This window comes from Crocodylus siamensis, chromosome 2 (assembly GCF_052110815.1).
Source record: "Crocodylus siamensis isolate JL-2025a chromosome 2, ASM5211081v1, whole genome shotgun sequence".
In the NCBI taxonomy this organism is placed as follows: domain Eukaryota; kingdom Metazoa; phylum Chordata; order Crocodylia; family Crocodylidae; genus Crocodylus; species Crocodylus siamensis.
The window spans coordinates 163,673,978-163,695,210 of record NC_143396.1 but is presented as its reverse complement, the minus strand read 5'-3'; the positions used below and the strand labels follow the sequence as shown (position 1 = coordinate 163,695,210).

The following is a 21,233-nucleotide window of genomic DNA, read 5'->3' as shown; positions in this document are numbered from 1 at the left end:
GCTACTGCCATTGCTGCAGCCACTGGGGGAACTGTTCTGCTTCCCCAGCATCCCACTTGCTCTGGGCACCAGGTAGTGAAGTAGCGGGGGCAGGGGTGGGGGTGGGGGTGGGGGGAGCTGCAGCTGCCCAGGAGCATGGAGCATGGGGCAGGAGCTGGCAGCAGCACAGAGCCTGAGCCTGGTGGGTTGGTATGAGCATGAAGCTTGGGTGGGAACCCCCTACACACTCCTCCCTATGGGATACTGCCCCCACCGCTGGCAGCAACAACAGCAGCAGGCGGGGTTGCTCAGTGAGCTTGTGCCCTGTGCAGGCGCTGCCACCAGCAGTGTGTGACTCCAGCCAGTGTTGCATGTGGTGGCAAGGAGCACAGCCCAGCCAGACCATCTCTATTGTACTGGGCTCTGCGCAGTGCAAATGCAGCTTCTAGCATTTGCGCACCACTGGGGGAAGCCCTGCATGATGGAGCCAGCTGTCTTCCCTGTCCCCTGTTGTGCAGATCCTGGGACTCCACAGGGAATCAGGGGGTGGGGCTCCCTTCCACTTCTGGCAGAGTCCTGGGAGCTGTGCTGCAGGAAGTGCTGAAGGCAGCCAGCTCCATCGCATGGAGCTTCCCCAGTGGCATGCAACAGCAGAAGCTGCACATGCGCCACAGGGAACCCCGCATGATAGATTTGGGCCAGCTTGGCTGCACTCCTTGCCCCCATATGCAGTGCTGCTCGGAGCTGCATGCTGCTGGTGGAAGTGCCTTTGCTGTGCATGGGTGCCCTGAGCACCCCTGCCTGCTGCTGCTGCTGCTGCTGCTGGGGAGGGCTGTGCACCTTGGGGAGAGTGTGTCTCCACACACCCCTACTCTCCCTCACACCCCACAAACCCCTCACACCCTGCTCCCAGCCTCCCACATATACACCCCCCAACTTACCCTATTGCCCCCCCAGTCAAACCCCCTCAGAAACCTCCCCTCCCACCCCACCCCCACCCCACACAATATACAACAGCAAGGCTTTATTTTTCAGTTATTATGCAATCAGCTCTATGTACACTATGCAAACACAAATCATAACAATTTTCTTTTGTAATAACATTAAAATATGTTATACTAGGCATTTGACTTTTAGTATATGATTTGTTTTTTTTCTGGTTCCAAGGTGGCAACCCTACCCTCCCAAAAGCAGTATTTCTGGGTGAGCAAGGGAGAGGACTTCCACTGGCAAGGGGCAGGGGTTAGGGGCAGGACTTCTGGTCTCAAGGGGGTGACCAGGGGGCAGAGCACCTGTCAAGTGGGGGGGGGGCTATGCTTGCAGCCCTCCACAGCTCACCAAAACTCATTAAGTAGCCCTCCAGCAGCCCTCCAGTTCTCATAAAGGAACTACACCACTACACCCAAGTCAAAACACATCCATCCAGAGGAATGAGCAAGTGGGTGACACTGCATGAACGTGCAGCTACTTGTGAAGCTGTGAGATCAACAGGAAGACAGCAAAATGTTCTTAGAAAGATTGACTCAAGGCAGCTCCTTGCTTTAATAAATACCTTTCATAATGTAGTGGTCAATAGCAACAGTCTGGCAGCAGTTGTCTAGTTTGTTTACTTCTTCTACATATTGTAGACAGACATTGAGGCAAGGGAAGGTGCACATTTTTCTTTTCACAGATCATTAGAACTGGTCCAAATATCTATTGAATAGAATATCAATTGGCAATGTAGGTTTACTCATTTAATGAATCATTTGCAAACCTGACTTTTTATGCATTAATTATCTGTAAATATTGGATGGATGATTTGTATAAAGTCAAACCAGGTATTTTTGCAAGCAGTTCACAAGCAGCATATTTCCAGAGCCTTGCTGGTCAGCTTTTCATAAGAGGTGAAACCAATGACAAACCATTTGGGCCTACTCTAAATGTAGCTTGCTTTATTTACATGGCATAAACACGTCCCCAAATTGAGATGATCGCAAGCAGTATGCATATTAATCCCTTCTTCAAGCAATCTGAGTTTTGTACCAATGCCTGTTTCCCAGGAAAAAAACCTCTCCTTCCACATCTGCTCCTAACAGAAGTCCATAGTAGACAGCAAAGTTTCCTTCTATGTGTCAGCTTGCTGTATGAGAATAGTGCATTGCACTTTAATCAAATATAAGAACAAATCTTCTTACGACTGAACACACTAAGAGAAAAGCTTTGTATAAACGTGCCAGCTGGTAACATCAGCCATAACATTATTAATTATTTTGGTATTTACATAATCAGACACTGAAGACACATTGGGAAAATTAGAAAACTGGGACTAGAAACAAATAAAAATATTTATGAGAAAAGGATTCTATTTCAAACCTGCAAAATGGAAACAACTTTAAAAACAGTGGTTTTATTATATCTGATACATTGTTTTACTGCTTTTTGAGCCACTCTAAACACAATCCGCCTTGAGGAGATGAAACTGAGAATGCCTGCTAGAGATTATACCAAATAAATCCCTAGGAACATAGGACAGGGCATCCTATTCCTAAACGTATCAAACTCCATCTTAAAATTAGTGAGGTTTTTTTTTTGCCATTAATTAAAACTATCAACATTTTCTCCAAATTTTTGCAACCTCTGTTCCATTGTGCTGCATTATAATATAACACTAAAGAAACTTGCACTGATATGGGCAAACCATAAGAACTCTACCTTGAGCTGGTCTGCTCTGGCTGGGGTGAGTCCAGTGGGTGCAGGGTGGGCCAAGGCTGGGGCCAAGGCTGTGTGCGTGGGTCCCCGCCAGTCTTCATGGAGCTAGGGCCAGTGGTGGTGGCAGCTGGGAGGAGCCGCTGTCTCCTGGGCTGCCGAGAACTGGAGTCCAGCTGTGGAGCTGTCCCAGCCATACTGCATGCCCCGGGGCGGTGGGATGTGCTATGGGCCAGATGGGACTGAGGGACCTGCTACAGGACAGCCAAAGTCCTTCTGTGGGCCAGATCTGGCCCACAGGCTGTCTTTTGCCCACCCCTAGTCCAGATGGAGACACTTCAAGATACTGTGGGGAAGAAGGGTCTCAGGGGATCTCTGGCCCATTATAAAATAAGCATCACTAGAGAGCTCCTGAACAGACCCTTTTGCAGGGGACTTCCAGCCTCACTTTCCAGACATGAGGGGACTGCATAAAGCAGTCAAGTTGGGACACTTTCCAAACTTGAACCTGCAGACCTTTATCGGGAGAGAGTTCCCCTATGGCTTTTTAACCTGCAAGGTAATAGAAGTGACACTGCTCACAGAAGGCAAGGACCCTTTGGAAAGGAGTATCAATGCTTCTATTTTCTTCCTCTCTGCTGAACACTTAACTTGGGATGAGACCTGTGGGCATGTTCTAATGAGTAGTTTTCTTGCATCTTCCTGGACCATTGCCTTTAGGACTTTGTGTCACATGTGCTACTTTTAACTTTCTCCACAACAATCCAACAACCAGAGGTTACAAGTTCAAGCTGCCCTAGCAGTATCAAGGACCAGGACACATGGGGATGGGAACAGACCAGGAAACAGGGCCTTGGAAAGGGAAAGAAAAAAAGAGAGATGGGAACAGTGCAACAACCTGACATAAAAACCTTTGACCAAGTGGGCCAAAGTAGTGCCAGGGGTAGGTGAGATGCAGAATGACATTGCTTATGTGTGACTCCTTCCTTTGCACTAATGAAAGCAAGATTTATCTCAAATAATTAAAAAAGACTCACTTGCCTAGATCTTGTGTTATCACTGATCCACTGTCCTACTAGCTTAGGCTCTTCACACTGCCGATCTGACAGTCCAAGGCCACTCACTGTCCTACTTCTCACGTATTGATTTCATTTGTGATGGGTTTTAGCTGCTGCCAAATGGTAAGTGGCAATGACTGTGCTGTAGCAGTGACAATGGGCCAGAGAGACTCAGATACGCTTATGTCCCAGGACAGGGAGGGATGCTCTATGGTTTGGGTTTTCTTTGTGGTTTGTTTTAGTGAAAGCTAATGCAGGCATCCTGCAAACCACATTTGCATACTAATGTACACAGGCCTAGAACAAGATGAATGCTTTAAATGGAGTGCTCTGGAGAAGCATTTCATTAGTCAGCAAAAGGCACAAACCTGCCAGCTTTAAGGTGGCCAGTTGTATTTGTGTATCACACTGCACTTAGGGAAATGCTGTCATCAAAATGATTCATGTCCAGCCTTTCTATGATGACAGATGTTTCAGGTTCTTCCGATTTCTTACTTCCTCTTGGCCTCAGAAATTGCATCTATAGCCCTTGTTCTCCATTACCTACTATGCAAAGGCCTTTTCATCTTCCTCCCCCTCTCTTCACTATTCCCTTGTGGCATAAGTCAGAAGGTCTCTGTAGGCCAGCCTTAGGGCCCAAAGACTACTATTCCATATAATAAGCTTTGGAATAGATCTTATGGCTGGCCACTAAACAATTAGCCAAGTCTCTCTTCTCACAGCATCATCATCACGGTTGAACTTACAATTCCATCTGTATTTATTACAAGGATTTTAGACAGCCTTGTTCCTGCTCATCCATTGGCTGAAAAGGTTACACTCCAGGCCTCTGAAAAATGACCTGTTGTCAGTTTTGGAAGTCAGTTAAATGATAAAGTCTACTTCTGATGTGGTTTTCTTAGGAAATTTGAAAGCTGCTTACATACCCTTCCTTAGAGCTGAAGCAAACACCATAAGTGTTTTAATGACTTGTTATATGAAAAACATTTCCCTGTTCTGAAGACCTGTCTTAGAATTTTCTGTAAGCTTGCAGCAGAGTAATTTTAAACCTGTGCAGCAGTTAATACACTGTGGGCTGCTAGAACTTTATCTTAGTGTTTCTACTGCAGCTGCCATGGCTGGAGCTGAGTTGAGAGTAGCAGCCAGGTGAAATCTGAAGAGCAAAACAGGACAGTTTAAATAAGATCTTTGAAGCCCAGTCCTTGTATCTCTCTGACTTTCAGACTCACACCCATTTCTAGGCTTCCTTCCTGGCAGATGCCATACTGGCAGACATGGTAAATTTTGCAGATAACACCAGGCATGGAATAACCTTTGCCCTTGCAGTTCAATATGACTCTCCAGCACAGAAATGACTGAGTTTGTTTAGTGTTTCTGCCCCTGGCTACTATTATTTGTAATTCCCTCTGTGAAATGGGTTCATTCTCCATCTTCCCACTGCACCGTTCCAGTTTTCCTTCCCCCTTGCTTCCTGATTTCAAATTGTCCCTGGATGTGGTGGTGCCCAGCAAGAGTAAATCCCATGGGGTCCAGTTTCTGCAGTATGCAAACACCCCTTAATGGATGTGGAAGGAACACAGAATAAACCAAAGAGAGGCCAGTTCTATCCCTTTTCTGGAGAACTTCTTCTGAGCACAGGGGGAAGATACATGTGTCATGGCCCTGTCCTGAGACAGCCAGCTAGCTCCACTGTTCTCCCACATACACAGGGATTCCTGGATTCACAGGGCAACACTGACACTATTGCAGAGGTGGCTGGATTTTTTTAGCATGTCAGGTGGAAACCTGTGCATTAGTCACTGTCTCTGTGGGTGGAGCCAGCTGTTACTGTGACCTGCTTCCTGCTGCATACATCCGCATTACTATTCTTATTTAATGTGTTCTCAAACTCTCTACCATCTTTTGAACTTCCATATATGACATCCTGAACATCCTGGCATACAGCCAGAATCCTCAATTCTTCCCAGCCTATTTAAACATCTTGTTTCCTGTAGCAATGCCCTTTCCAACAGTAACCCTTGTCACTCCTTTGTTCCAGAGTAGTCCTTATGTACCCTGGACTCTTTTGTGCTTGAGAAAATACAAGCATTGTCTAGTTATGTTATCTCAATCTAAGGTATCAGCAACACTCCTTTTATAACATTGATTTGCACTGTTTTGCATGCACAATAGAGATGTGTAAAGAAAAATCATTCAAAGAGAGGTGTCTTATAAATTGGAGTGCCTCTAGTCTTCTGTACTTTCCATTCTGTGTATGCATGCAGGCACCCTCACACAGGATTTGTGTTAACTATATCTACACAGAATACGTTTCTATAAAGTCATCAAAGTGAGACTGCCCTTTGCAATTCAACACTAGAACTGGTCAACATGAGGTGAGGAGAAATAGCAAAATTTTAAAAATAGCCTCCACCTTTGGAAGGCTGAAATCAGAGTCTTGCTGTTGTTGTTGTTTAAAATATGTTGATAATTTTTGGTCAGTTTTACTATTGAAAATGTCATCAGGATGGCTATCAACCATTTTCCTTCACTGAGACCTGAGTTTGAAACACTCCGACCAGCTCTTTCTGATCCCTTCTTGCTGTTCAGGTGGCTCAAAAGGGACAGGCCCTTGCTAGAGTTGGCCAAAGAACTCCCTTTATGGAGAGAAAATGAGCAAAGGACTCTTCACAGATCTAATCTGTGTACCTGTGCATTAGGGATGGGCTGGAAGAGCGTTAGCTAGGTCACTGTGCTGGTATGGCTTGTCATACCAGCTGCCAGTCTGGAACAAAGGTTGGATCTAGCATGCTAGAAGTCAGTGGTAGCCAAAACCAAATTCAGAACTGGGGAGTTTTTGGCTCCTTGGCAGCCTCTCCAGTGGGGGAGGACTCCATCTATTATGCATTTGTCTTACTACTGTGAACAATTTGAAGGCAATTAAACCACAAAATAGCCTGGGAAAGTGGGAGGGGGAGGGTGGAGAAGCTCTGGACAAAGGCTAACCCTCCCACTACCAAAACTGCAGAAGTCTAAATGAAGTATGTGCTTGTTTTTGCCTTGATGACATATACATAGGACCTGGAGGGTGGATTTCCCTCTGCCCTTTTTGCACGAGCACACTCCCACCTTGCCAGCCCTGTTTTTCCTGAAATGCTTTGAGGATGACTGGGTCAAGTATCTCTCTGACAATACAGTCATCACACAAGTGAAAGGTGACAAGATGAATGAAAGGGGAAGTATATTTTAATTGTGGCTCCCCATGTTTCAGCCCTTGTGTTGTGCTCAGAGCTGGCCTAACTGACATGGGGTTAGATTGAAATGTTGAGTTCAGCCCTGAGCACAAGGCATCCTCAAATTGAATAGCTGTTCCAGGAAGAAATTAGATTCCTTTGAGTATTGGGGAATATCAAACCCCTCCAAGGAAATGCTGGGTAAGGAGGGGTTGCAGAAATACCAGTATTGCTAGTGTCAGTAGATATTGGCTCTGAAGGAGGTTGGATGTATTACAGTATGCAATGGGGCCCCTTCTGCTGACTTTGGCAGGCATTGGCTCAGACACATCACACACCTCAACATAGCGTGTGCTGTAGCTATTAACATTTGTGAGCATTTTTAACTATTCTCCTCTCCTGATGTCATGCTGAAATATATTTAGAGCATGGCACATGTTGGAATGTGGCATGTGTTGGGCTGGAAGCAGATGTCACATTTGTGCCACCTGATCCTGCATGCCACAGAAATTTCCATTCTCAGGGCATTCAGGATAAGGCCCCTAAAGCCCCTGGAGCATCTGCCCAAGTTCTTCCATGTGCGGAGGTGTGTCTCAGGAACACCCTGGATTCCCTAATTGCTTATCATGCTGCTGTGCCCAGACTTAGGGTGCACCTTTGCAAATGGGGAAACCATTTGAGAGATGCATGTCTAGGGAATCTGACTTGGGGTGTGTCTATGAAAATGGAAAGCCTGTGTTTCTCTCATTGTAGAGGAATACCTGGTGATTCCCTGGGCACACCTCAGATAGCAGGAAAACCTGGGGTTTCCCCATTTGCAGAGAGGAGCCCCAAGTATTGTTTCTTAGGATCCAGCCCCAGCCTCTCCCCAGAGCAGCAAGGGCCTGACCCTGAAGGACAACAGGCAGCATCTATTTTACCCAGTGAAGCAGATCAGCTATAACAAGACATATCCCAGCATAGCTTCATTTGGAGCCATTTGTTTATACCCTTGGAGAAATTTGCCATACTGCATTGTCACAGCTGTCTGGTCTCTTGTGATAAAGATTAGCAAGATTTCATAGCTAAACCTTTGGAAAATAGAGATGTGCATTTCTTATAGGACCCTATGAAAGCACCCTCAGACACAGACCAGTACCCCATTGTACTAGTCACTGGTAGGTTCAAACCCAACAAGAAATGGTTTCTGCCCCAAACAGTTTACAGTGTGAGAGAAGAGCTAGTAGTGGATATAGCAAAACAGGAGCACAAGCAAATAGCCAGTGATTAGCATTGGTCTCAACACTGGTTACCTAATGGTTACCTAACTACCGTCAAATTTTCCTGTAACCAAAATAACAAGGGAGAATTTTTAAGGATGGAAATTAAAGGATTTATTTTTTCACAGCTTGGAAAGTTGCTTAGGAAAAGAAAAGATGATGTATAATTTGGAGGAAAATTTAGAATGATGCCAACTGCGAGGTATACAAGAAACCAAAGCAAAAAAGCCCAGCAGAGATGCTGATGTAAATTTGGAGGGTATGTTTGCCAGCTGCAAATTTATAAGGTGTTCAAAGAAGTTCTCAAGTGCAAAAACCTCAATATAATTGTGATATCCACAGTACTTAGGGCTGCTAATCATTTGTTCTGATTAAGCTCTTCTGAGTAGATCAAAATCTTAAAAAGTTGTCAAGATGAGTCATTTAAAAGGACATTGCAGGGGGTGGATGGGGAGAGAGAGAGAGATTGATTGATTGATCAATTGATTGACTGGAATTGATAAAAACCTCTTATTGGACAGGAGACAGCAAATTCCTTCTGGGCTAGGGACAGACATTCAAAAAGCCTGAGCCTGCATTGATCCAATCTTTTCAGGTTAGTTTAACCTGCAACACTTGAACTGATTTGGAAGTGGACAAACATTCCCTTTTCATTCCAGAAATGCAGACACAGGCCTACAGTGGTTCAGGCTAGAAGCAGCCCTCCCTTCCATTCTATAGTGCTGAGCTGGAGTGGGGTTGTGGTCAGGCCCTGGCAGGAGGCTTTGATTAGGGAGGGGTTCCCCCTCCTCTCAGCGGCCCAGCAGGGACTTGATAATACAGTATTTATCACCCCTAACTCAGTGTTTATCAGCCTGTTAAGAAAACAAAAGGATCTCTCATTAGTTTGAGCTCTTAAACAACTTTTTCCAAGGAATGAATGGAGGGACATTACCAGCTACCTGTTGATTAGCTCCAAAAAGCCCTAAGCTGACCCTGTGCTGTCTGCCTTTGTCCTGTCTCACACAGTCAGACCATAGCCAGCATGTGGTATGCTAGCTAATGCTGAGAGGTGTCTGTGTAAGGCAGAGGGGAGGGAGGAATCCCTGCTTCAGCGGGGAGTGGGGGGCAGGGGAAGCAGGAGGGAGCTAAGCAGATGCCCTGTAAGTTCAGTCTCTGCTGGAGCTGCAGCCAGGGAGCAGAGGGAAGGGCCCGGCCCAGCTCTCTGGAGCAGAAAGCCCCACCCAGCTGAGAGAGCATGCCAGGATGCTGGGGGACTGTGATTTAACTTAAACCAGGAAGGTGTCTGGGACAGACATTGCATAAACCGGTTTGACCAAAATCAGTTAAGTCTGATACTACATTCACCGAGATTTATCTCAAACCAGTTTCAGCCATTTTCAAACTGGTTTATGTGCACTGAACATCTGTTCTGTTACAGGTTTAGACCAGTTTCTGATCACTTAAACTGGTTTATGTGTAATGTCTGTCCCTAACCTTAGGGACTGAGTGAGAAATTGCCTTGTAATTAACCTGGAATGAAGGAGTCTTCATTCAAGTACACAGAGAGGTGGTACATCAGTAATCTTTCCAGTCTAAATTCTTCTCCGTCACAAAATGTAGACATCAATAGGATGTCACAGATGGAGGCACAGAATAATTTGGCCCCTTTATTGGTTTCTGAAAGTAAATACCTTCTCCTGTTCTTTAGGGAAAGAAAGCTGTGAGCTACCTCACCTTCCATGGTCTTCAGCAGCACCCACCATGCTTTGGAGAAGATCCTCAGAATCCTGTAAAGTTGGACCATAGCTGGGCCAAAACCTCCCCTGTGTTTCCAGAGCATGTAAACAGCTTCTTATGAGTGCCTGGCTGCATCTATGCCATCAGTATTCGGACCCACCCATGCTTCTTTCTCACTGATGGCATGGATTAACCTTGACCCCTAAGTACACTACAGTTTTTAACATACTTTAGATTACTTTAGATTTAGATTGTGCAACTGAGCTCTGGACCCCAGTGAGGTAAGTGCTGTACACACACAGACGCTATGTCCAGATGAGCCCAGCCATGTGGCATGTGGTGCCATAGACCTGTCTGTGGTGGCACACACCACACATTCAGGTGTCCCTTGTGTTGCTATTTTGCAGCGCTGGGTGTTTTTTTTTTTGACCCTGAGAGATCCCAGGGTCAAAAAACCCACACCAAAAAAAATGGGGTGGCACACATGGCAGCAGCGTGCTGGCCAAAACCAAAACCTGGTTGGCTTGAGCCACACTCTGGCAGCCGGCTAGGTTCTCAGCTGCAGGAGCACTGTGGCTGCAGCCTCCCCAGTTCCCAGGACCCCAGGTAAGGCTGCTGAGGCCAGCACAGTTTCTAGCCCCAGCCTCCCCTACCCCATCCAGGGTAATCTGCTGTGTGCCAAAGTGTGTGTGGCACAGGCATTCCCCAGGGACAAGGTGTCCTGCTGCTACTTGTCCCCAGGGAACCAAACATCTGCACTCATATGGATGCAGGATCCCACAGTCTAAATGGACAAAACAAAGGGTGAAAGTAAGGGAAAGTTATTATTCTCCCTCAGAAACTGAGTGAAGTCATTCTGGTATAAATATGATGGTTAATGGTGTGATTTTATACTGATACAGTTATACCAGCAAAACCCCAAAGGCAGGTCCAGATATAACAAAAGCTACCTCATTTCCCTTTCCAAATGAACATTAGACCAGAATGTACAATTTTATATCATTATAACTGCATTCACAGCAATGAATCAAACCTCAGAATAATCACATGCTAGTATAATTATGCGTTAGGTGACTTGCCCAAGGTCATATGGAGAGCCTGCAACAGAGTAGGCAATTTAATCTACCTCTCCTGTGTCCAGTGCATTTGTGACAAGTCCATCCTTCCCTTACTTCCATTTGAAAAGTACAAGAGAATGACACTGGCACTTTTCTGAGTGCATATGAGGTCTTGCTCCCTTCCCATTATCAATGGAAGACATAGAAATCCCTCTGTCACTCCAATTCTAAGGAACAGCTGAGTTGCCAGCTGCCCTGGTCTGTACAACTTGTAAAGACAGCATGCACGCTGTCAATGAAAAGATGCAAAGCAACAGCCAGAGGGTTACCCAGAAACACACACACACTTCTTTTAAAAACAAGAAATCCTCTCATTCCACATTGCTTCTTTCACAGCTTCAAGCCTGTCACACAATTCATAATATATGAAACTATCTAAACAAGTATTGCAGCATATGGGTGCAGCACAGGAATAATGTGAGAAGGCACAGGGAATGTCAGGGCACTGCAGCCCACTTATGGGACCAATAGTGCCACTGTTGCTGAGAGCCCACCCCTGCTACGGAGTCCATGGGGAGGGGGGCTATCTTCGCTGACCATACAAAAAGAGCACACATTTCTAACCATAAGTGCAATTAATCATGAGTGCAATTAACAATTGGGACAGCTGTAGTGGATTCTCCATTATTGAGACTGAATGTTTTCCTAGCTAGGAATGCACTAGTTGAAAAAGGAATTAACTCATGGGAATCCAGTGACCTGTGGCATACTGGGAGTCAGACTAAATCACAATTCCCCCCTCTTCCCTCCATAATCAAGCCTTTTTCATTTTTTTCTTTTCAAAACAAGAACTACATCATGACTTCAACCCAAGGGCTTGGCTCTTTTTCAAATTATAAAAGATTCCCTGTACAAACCAAGGGTAAAATAAATATCTAAGTCATAGCTGGATTAAGACAGCGTGTGCTTTACGGCACCATAGATTAATCTAAGCATCACTGTCTACATGTATGCACTATTTACTGTGCAGTAAATTAGTCTACTGCACAATTAGCTACTACCTATAAATACAGGTAGTAAACTAACTGAACAGTAGATACTCAGATAGTAGCATATGTGTAGATGCTGACCTGGAGCAAATTTTCTCCTGGTCAGCCCCAATATCAAGGGGCCACAGGGGATGGGGAACTCTTTCAGTCCTGGTGCTGCTCAGCTCCCACCTCCCCACAAGAGCTGGGAGGCAAGCAATGCTGGGACTCCGAGCTCTCGGTTTCCCTACTGATTCTGGGGCAACTCTGAGCCAGCTCCTGGTTGGGTGGGGAAATCCCTGAGCATCCTGGGGCTGGCCAGGAGCTGTCCCACTTCTGGGAGCCATCCTTGGGCTAGGTGGGGAAATCCCCAAGCACTCAGGGCTCACTGAGAGCTGTCCTATTTCTGTTCCCAGAAGTGGAACAACTCCTAGCCATCCCTGAGCTGCTTTGGGATTTCCCTGCCCAGCCAGGGGCTGGTTGGGAGCTGTCCCACATCTGTTCCCAAAAGTTTGTCCCCATGTGCATGGGGCTGGGAGAGATATGCAGTGACAGCTGTCTTCAGGCCCCATGCATAGCAGGACCCCTCCCAATGTACATGGGGCTAGGAGACAGCTGCGGCTGCAACTGGCAGAGCTTCTCTGGTTCTGTGTGCATCTAGACCTGCCCCGTGCTCCCTGTCAGCCCCAGAGTACTACTCTGGAGCTCTCCCTGGCTGCTGCAGGGGGCCCGAGCAAGGCAGGAGCAGCCCTGTACTGGGCTGCTCCAGTTAGGAGAAGATTTGCTTCAGACAGGGAGCACATGTAGATGTGCTCCTAGGGAAGACTTACTGCACAGTGTGCACATCTACATGAAACACTTAATATGCAGCAGACTAATTCTACTGCACATTACCATGTCATGGCAAAAGCCATGCTAATGAGCTGTAGAATTAGTCTACTGTGCATTAAGAATCATGAAAAGACCATGTACTGGTGCTACTGAGCATTAGTGCCAGTTACTGAGCATTTAGTTAGTATCTCATATTAGAGGTACTAAACTTAATGCTCAGTAACAATGGCACATTAATGCATTTGTAGAAGCGCCCAGTATTTTACTGCACAGTAAACTTTCATAACATTAATAGCACATGTAGACACACCACGTCTGCCCTTATTAGGACCCCAGCTCCTGATGTTATTACATCAGCTTCTCAGCTTCCATTATGAAATGTTTTCTAGTTTCATCATTGCTGCCTGAAACAACAGTAAAGAGGGGTGACCTATCCCAAGAATCTCAGTGGGGTGCTAGTAAACGAGACTCATTGTTCTGGGCCCCCTTCCCTCTGACCCTTTGCAAATAGGGGAACCTGTGTATGGCAGGAGAACTAGGGTGCGTTGGTGGCTGGTTGCTACCCAGGTGGACATAGCTTGGCTGAGGGTCCCTGCTGTCACACCCCCTCTGTGTTTGGAGAAGGGCCCTGGCTCCTCATGATGGAAGGGAGACCCAGCTTTTGCTGATGCTGCTAGGGAAGAGGTTTCCTTTTACCATGCTTACTGTAAGAGCATGTCCACCCCATGTCAGACTGTGCAAAACCATCAGACAGTTTTTCAGCAAGTGGCGCACACAGTGTGAGCAGGTTGTTTCATGGCAGTGCTCCCTGGCATGGATAGATATGGTATAGATGTGCCTTAAATGGCAGGCATGGCCGTGGAACAGGTATGCACATGCAGAGGCAGAGCCATGGGCAGTTCAGAGTCCAGACCAAACTCATCTGTCCCTGCCCTTTAGATGCAAATGTCTACACATATGTGAGACACTATGTTTAATTCAGCCTGGTTGTTGAGAGGCCCTGATCTAATGGTACCGGATACAGGTTGCAGTATTCCTATCATCTCTCATAAGGTAGCCTGTGTCATCTTCATTTTTCACAGGGGCCTGAAACAGGCCTCCCTTCCAGTTTGCCAGGGAAGAATGGAGCTGCCATGGGGTAATATCAATGTTTTGGGAAGCTGCCTCCATGGCATTGTTAATGCCACCCTGGGAAAGTTTCTTTATAGAGCACAGTGGGGTGGAGGGGGAAAAGACAGGGATTATCCCTTTTTTCTGCTAGACTGCCTCCTTCTGGCACACTTGCAGGCAGGTGGGGGAAGTGGGAAAGTGCAAGGACATCCACCACCCTGATGGGTCCTAGTTTGTAGCAGATCCCTCCCAAATTCACAGGGATGTGGGAACTTTTATATCTTATGTAGGGGTATTTCCATATCCCCCTTTCCAGTCCCCACTGAAGAAAATGAGTTGGGTGGAAATGCTATGCTGGGAATCATTGTGAGTCCCTTACTTTTGGTGTTGTGGAAAGTATTTGGGCTGTTGGAGAAGTGCATGATGCAGGAGGCAGGCGTGTTTGTTTTCCTGGGATGGTGAATCTACTACAACCAAGAGTGCGGAAACATCACGCCTTCCCTGCTGGTAACTGGGTTCTGTTACCTGTGGTGTCTTTGCCTTGCAAAGGCCTTCTGCAGGAATTCTTTATCTTTTGCAGGAAATTTTTAATATTTTCAGTTTGGCAAACTGCTCCTTGACTTTCCATTCTCTGTATCCCAACTCCCTTGGCCTGTCTAGCTAGTGTTTGCTCCAAGAGTGACATCTACTGGTCACAGTGAGCAGGAATGCCTTGGAGAAGGGCAGTGTTAGGGTCTGAACAGAAAAAAAGAGAGATGGTTAGGTGTGGTAGACTGAAGTCAGGGAGAAGGTAGGGCAGGATGGCACTTCAAAAGACTTAACTGGCTTTTTTAGATGACGGCTTACTTCATTAGATGTGTGTGCATGAAGGAAAGAAAGAGACTGACCAAGCTGTCAGCCACCAACGGGGAGGATTTCTGTGCAGCTCCTCTCCTAGCGGGAAGGGGTGTTGGTTCCTTCTCCATTCCCCCAGATTACTGTGCACAAGGGTTCCCATTTCTCAACACATTCTTCCACAAAACCTGTGGAATGGATGAGAGTCTTTTTTTCCCCCTTCCCCATCATGTCCAGGAAGGTGGTGGGATGGGGGTGAGGTGCTAAGGTTTCTCCTCCTGTTCCCCAAACTAGAAATGCTTGTAGGAGAGTCTTTTAGGAACAGGAGATGCCCGTTCTGGTATCTCAGCCCACCTTTTCTCTGGCACAGATATGAGTTTGCCTGACTCTGCATGTCAGAAGCTCAGAAGTGAAAGCAGACAGTTTGCTTCTGATCCTGACCATCCCACCAGAGTCTTAGCTGCCTTTGAGATTTAGAGAGCACTGTGGGGGAGAAAACAAAACAAAACACCCCCCACCCTCCCAGGGCCACACACAGTTCAGTTTCCACCTATAACAAGGATAAATCCTGTCCAACAAACTTGATCTCCTTCTTTGACAAAGTAAGGACTTGGGTGGATGAAGGGAATGCAGCAGATATAGTGTATATGGATTTCAGGGAGGCTTTTACCAACATCCCTTGTCATCAACAAACTGGAGAAATGTGGGCTGGACACAACTATTGAGGACAGACAGCTGGCTCAATAGCTGCAAGCAAAGGGCAATTATAAATAGGGATCTACCAAAAGTGTGATGTCATGGGATTTCATGAAATGCCTGTGAAGTTTATGGGGAAAAAAGAAAAAGAAAACTTATAGAAAATAAAATGCTGGCTCTGCACAGTGAGCCAGCAGTCCTCAGGGCACTGTGGCAGCCCACCAGGGTGGGGGAATGGGGAAGGGGAGACCGCCTGCTCTAAAGGTTGCCAGCAAAATGCATGCTGCTGCCCCCTCTCTCTGTGCCCCTGGCTGCTGATCAACCTGTGCTCTCACCCCTTTCCATCAGTTGGCAGTGAGGGGTGGGGATGCATGACAGACAGCCTTCACAGCCAATTGGTGGCAAGGGGTGGGGCTATATGACAGGTGGCCCTCACAGCCAATCAGCAGCAAGGGACAGGGCCACTGGGGCCCCCCCAGCTAATCAGAGGCATGGTGGGGAGTTAGGGGGACACTGCACTTTGCCTATGAAATAGCTGTTTGAGCCCCATTTTCTTCCTGTGAAATCAGGGATCAGGCCCCTGGAATTTATTAGGTCCCTAATTATAAATAGATCCATGTCAATGGAAAGAGGTTTCAAGTCGAGTCCCACAGGGGTCTGTCCTGGGCCCAGCGTCATTTGACGTGTTTTATTAATTATTTGGGCAATTTTGCAGATGACGTGAAACTGGGAAGGGCTGTGGACGCTCTGGAGGATGAGAGTGCAATTCCAAAGGGTCACAACAGATCAGAAAGCTGAGCTGGAACCAACAGAACAAAGTTCAATGCTGACAAATGCAAGGTGCTGCACCCTGGGAAGAATAATCATAAATACAAATACAAAATAGGTGACAGCTGGATGACAGTGGTACAGAGAAGGATCTGAGGGTCCTGGGGTGCTTGTACATGTGACATGTTTAGTCTTCAGGGTTTCATTCTATGCCCCCTAAATTGAAACAGTGGGCTTTAGTTTTTCCCATCACTGTGTATACATGAGCACTCATAAAACTCATAAACTGCTCAGTGAACTATTCACAGTAAATTACTGCAGAGGCACCACATAACAATCCTCCCCCCTGATCTCTTAGTGCTAAATTGCACCTGGAGGGTTGCCTATAGCTCATAGCATGATAATACATGCAGATCACTACAAGTGGTACTGGTTCATTAATTTAGATAATTTAATTAACTATAATTTTATTACCTTGATTAATGCAATGAATTTAATAATATTTTTATACTTTCCCCCACTTTTTAATCAATATTTTAAAAAAAATTTCTTATTTTATTTTTCTTCGTTTCATTCCTATCTTTATTCCTGTCATTATCTTTATTCTCACCTTATTTTTCACTTTACTACATAATCAAGTATTTATTTTGTTTACAAATCTGCTTGTTTGTCTTTTTATCCCACTTGAACAGGGCACTGACATTTGGCCAGATGGCCATTGGGACTGGGAGGTGGGGGAGTGTGTGGCGGGGTCCAAGCTGAGACAGCCCCAGTGTGCAGCAGCCAGTCACACAGCAGTGCCAGGCTGTGCTTGGGACAGCCAGTGGGAGTGAGATGGGGGGTGAGGGAAAGGATTCAGGGGTGTCCCTGCTGCTGCCCCTCACTCCTGACCTGCAGACCCCTGGTTGCACTGGTGCCTCTCACTCCTGGGCTATGCTGGTGCCCCTCAGTCCCAACCCATGGTCCCCATCCTTGCTGCTGACCCTCAGTCCTGACCCCCAGACCCTTGGCTCTGCTGATGCCCGTTATTCCTGACCCACAGTTCCCCAACCCTCAGGTCATGCTGGTGCCCCTCACTCTTGATCTGCAGCCCCCTTGGGCCAGAGCAGGTTGGGCCCTGGTTTGGGCTGGAGGGAAGGGGCAGCCTGGCCATGCCCCCTTCCCTCCCGGGAAGCATCTTCAGGCCACCCCACCTCTCCAAGCATGGGCACCAGCCCCAGAGGCCCCCTTGTCTGCCCCCTTGCCCCGCTTCAGTGGCAGGTGCCTTCCCCCCAACTCCCCTGCCCTGTCATAGTCCCAGTAATTCAGATTTTAAAACATTGCAGGAAGCTGCCACTGCCCACAGGGAGCCCTGTGCTTGCCCCTAGCCCCTAGCTCCTGGCCCTGGGCTAGCCTGATGGGAGGAGGTGTGTGCTGCTCTCCCCATATGCCCACAGCCAGGCTGCCAACAACCGTGTAAAAACCCTTTGCCCCCCCAGCAAGCAGAGCTCTGTGAACCCAATCATGAGCCTAAAGGAGAGGGGCTGTGTGCAGAGGGGACAGCCTTAGGAGCGCCCTGATGGGTGGCTTCTCCCCCCCTGCCAAAGTAAGGGAAAACCTTTAGAATTCAGCCGTCTCCGGCTCCCGCCTTCACTGTCACCCCAGTCTGACCCCTCCCCCAATCCCACTAGAGACAATGTATTTACCAGGCAGACAGAAGTGCTGCAACACAAATTTTAATTTTATTTATAGAAACACTCAACAGTAACTGCTAACTGCTGAACATTTTAGCATTCAGCGCTGATCGATTGGTGGTCTACAGAGCACCCTCTTCATCTGCAGCAGCCAAAGTGTGTGCAGCCAGGCAATTTTGCACAATAGCTCCTTGACCACTGTTTGCCTGCTGATCGAAAGGGCCACTATGCCCTGCCTTCCTACATCTGTCTGGCCACTGCCTCCCTCACTTCCCACAATTTCTCCGACCATGAATCACTGAAAACCTTCCCCTGGTCTAGCAAATATTGCCTAATATGCATGCTGCCACAATTAAAGTGGTAATGTTTTCTGGCTCTACCTTGAGCCTGTAGTTCACGATCTCCATCCACCATGCTTTCAGGCAGCCAAAGGCACATTCAACAGTCATACAGCATTTGCTGAGGTGGTAGTTGAATGCAGACTTTTGCCGGTCAGTAATTTGTCCTCTATATGGCTTCATGAGCCAGGGTAGGAGGGGCTAAGCCACGTCCCCTATGATAAGCAGGGTGACAGAAACACCCCAGATCACTGCATCAGGGACTCCAAGTGCATAGTGTCCTTTCTCCATCATGCCAGGCAGCAGTCAGTTTTGAAAGACAAAAGGGAGTGCTGCCTGCCCAGCATGTATATATGTTAGTGAAGCATCCTTGGTGATCAGTTATAGGTTAGAGGACCACTGAGGTAAATCCCTTCCTATTGGCAAATGAGCGACTCTCCTGGGATGGGGATAAAACTGGGATGTGTGTGTGCTGTCCAATGCACCCATGCATTTAGGGAATTCTATGGTCTTGAAGCCTTTAACAACTTCCCTGGATTATGGGGTCAGATTATGTTGTTCACCATGACATCCTGAAACACCTGGCATACCTCATGAATTGCCACCCCAGCTATATAGAAAGCCACGCTAAACTGGTTCCTGAAGTGGAGGCTAGAGGGGGTGGCCAGTTTCATCATGCCCATGGCCATGCTTTTTTCTGGTGCAATGAAGTGATTGAGGGGGGGGAAGCCAGGTGTCCAAGGAGAATGGTCGCTCCTTAACGAGACAATCCTCCAAGCCCAAAGGGAGGTAATTCCAACAAGGATCAAAGGGAGCAGGAGGGCACATAAGCCCCCATGGCTCACCAAAAGCATCCGGGAATGTCTCTTAGCAAAAAGGGAGGCGTACACCCAATGGAAGGGAGGGGCCATCACCAGGGAGGATTATACTGCAGTTGCTTGGGGATGCAGGGGGGGCAGTCAGGAAGGCAAAGGCGGAGATGGGACTGGGACTAGCTTCCTGGATCAAGGACAACAAGAAGTCCTTTTTTAAATACATAGGGGGCAAAAAGACGGTTCCGGGTAACGTGGGGCCCCTGCAGGACACGCTAGGAAATTTGGTCATCGCACCAGATGACAAAGCCAACATATTTAACAATTTCTTTGCCTCCATTTTCCTAAGGAGGGACCAGAACAGTCACCCCCCTGCTGGGCCCCCCTTAGATCCCAGGGGAGGTGCACCTAGGCCAAGGGTTAGTGAGGAACTAGTTAGGGAACTTCTGGAAGGATTGGATGTATTCAAATCAGCTGGTCCGGACGATCTCCACCCTAGAGTACTGAGGGAATTGGATGAGGTCATTGCGGGACCCCTGGCATGGCTTTATGAGCACTCATGGTGCTCTGGTGTGGTGCCAGAGGACTGGAAGAGGGCCAACGTGGTTCTCATCTTCAAAAAGGGGAGGAAGGAGGACCCAGGAAACTATAGGCCTGTTAGTCTTACCTTGATCCTGGGCAAGCTTTTTGAGAAAATTATTCTGGCGCGTATCCATGAGGGGCCATAGTTTCATAGTTTCTAGGGTCAGAAGGGACCCGAGTAGATCATCTAGTCTGACCCCTGCCATGGCAGGAAAGATTACTGGGGTCAAACGACCCCAGCAAGGTGTTCATCTAACCTCCTCTTAAAGACCCCCAAGGTAGGGGCCAGCACCACTTCTCTTGGAAGTTGGTTCCAGATCCTAGCTGCCCTGACTGTGAAGTAGCGCCTCCTGATATCTAGCCTGAATCTACCCTCTACCAGCTTGTGACCGTTATTCCTGGTCACTCCTGGCAGTGCTTGGGGGAACAGGGACTTCCCCAGTGCCTGCTGATCCCCCCTGACTAGTTTGTAACAGGCCACTAGATCCCCTCTGAGCCTTCTCTTTTGGAGGCTGAACAGGTTCAGGTCCCGTAGCCTCTCCCCATAAGGCCTGCCCTGCTGTCCCCTGATCATAGGAGTGGCCCACCTCTGGACCCTCTCCATGTTGTCCACATCCCTCTTGAAGTGCGGCACCCAGAACTGGACGCAGTACTCCAGCTGCGGCCTGACCAGTGCCGCATAGAGGGGGAGGATCACCTCCTTGGACCTTGCTCGAAATGCATCTGTGGATGCATGACAAGGTACGGTTGGTCTTCCTGACTGCATCCCCACACTGCTGGCCCATGTCCATCTTGGAGTCAATGATGACTCCAAAATCCTTTTCTGCCCCTGTACTGACAAGAAGGGAGTTCCCCAACCTGTAGGTATGGTGCCGGTTGTTCCTCCCCAGGTGCATCACTTTGCACTTGTCTGTGTTGAATCCCATCCTGTTCTCATCCGCCCACCCTTGTAACCTGTCTAGGTCCGATTGTAGCCTATTGCTCCCTTCCAGCGTGCCCACATCCCCCCACATCTTAGTGTCATCAGCAAATTTGAACAGGGTGCTTTTTATCCCCTCGTCCAAGTTGCTGATGAAGATGTTGAACAGTGCGGGCCCGAGGACTGAGCCCTGCGGAGCCCCACTGCCCACGTCCTTCCAGGTTGAGAAGGACCCATCCACCACCACCCTCTGGGTGTGGCCCTCCAGCCAGTTGGCAACCCAATTGACTGTGTGGGTGTCGACACCACAGTCCCCCAGTTTCTTAATGAGAACATGGTGAGAGACAGTGTTGAAGGCCTTCCGAAAGTCCAGGAAGACTATGTCCACTGCTACCCCTGCATCTAATGATTTGGTGATCTGATCATAGAAGGCTACCAGGTTGGTCTGACAGGACCTGCCACTGATGAACCCGTGTTGGTTGCCCCTAAGCTATATTCTTATAGCCACTTATATGCATCTTATTATATCCCTTTTGTATATCCATATTATTTAGTTTCTATGTAACTTAGCATAAGTGAAACACCATTTTGTTTAAATGTGGTATGTATGTGAGGGGAAGCTTATTCTAACAACCAAGGATCACCATGACCTCTTGCCCCTATGACCTC

At 47.5% G+C, this 21,233-nt stretch overlaps 1 long non-coding RNA gene across 1 annotated transcript in view; it reads right to left on the bottom strand.

The window, feature by feature from the left end:
• Positions 1 to 21,233, bottom strand: part of LOC149871026 (uncharacterized) — a 33,284-nt gene that overhangs the window by 4,854 nt on the left and 7,197 nt on the right. Inside the window, exon 2 of the long non-coding RNA XR_016440513.1 lies at positions 1,532 to 1,674. This is a non-coding gene — a long non-coding RNA (uncharacterized LOC149871026). The remainder of the gene's footprint in view (positions 1 to 1,531; positions 1,675 to 21,233) is intronic.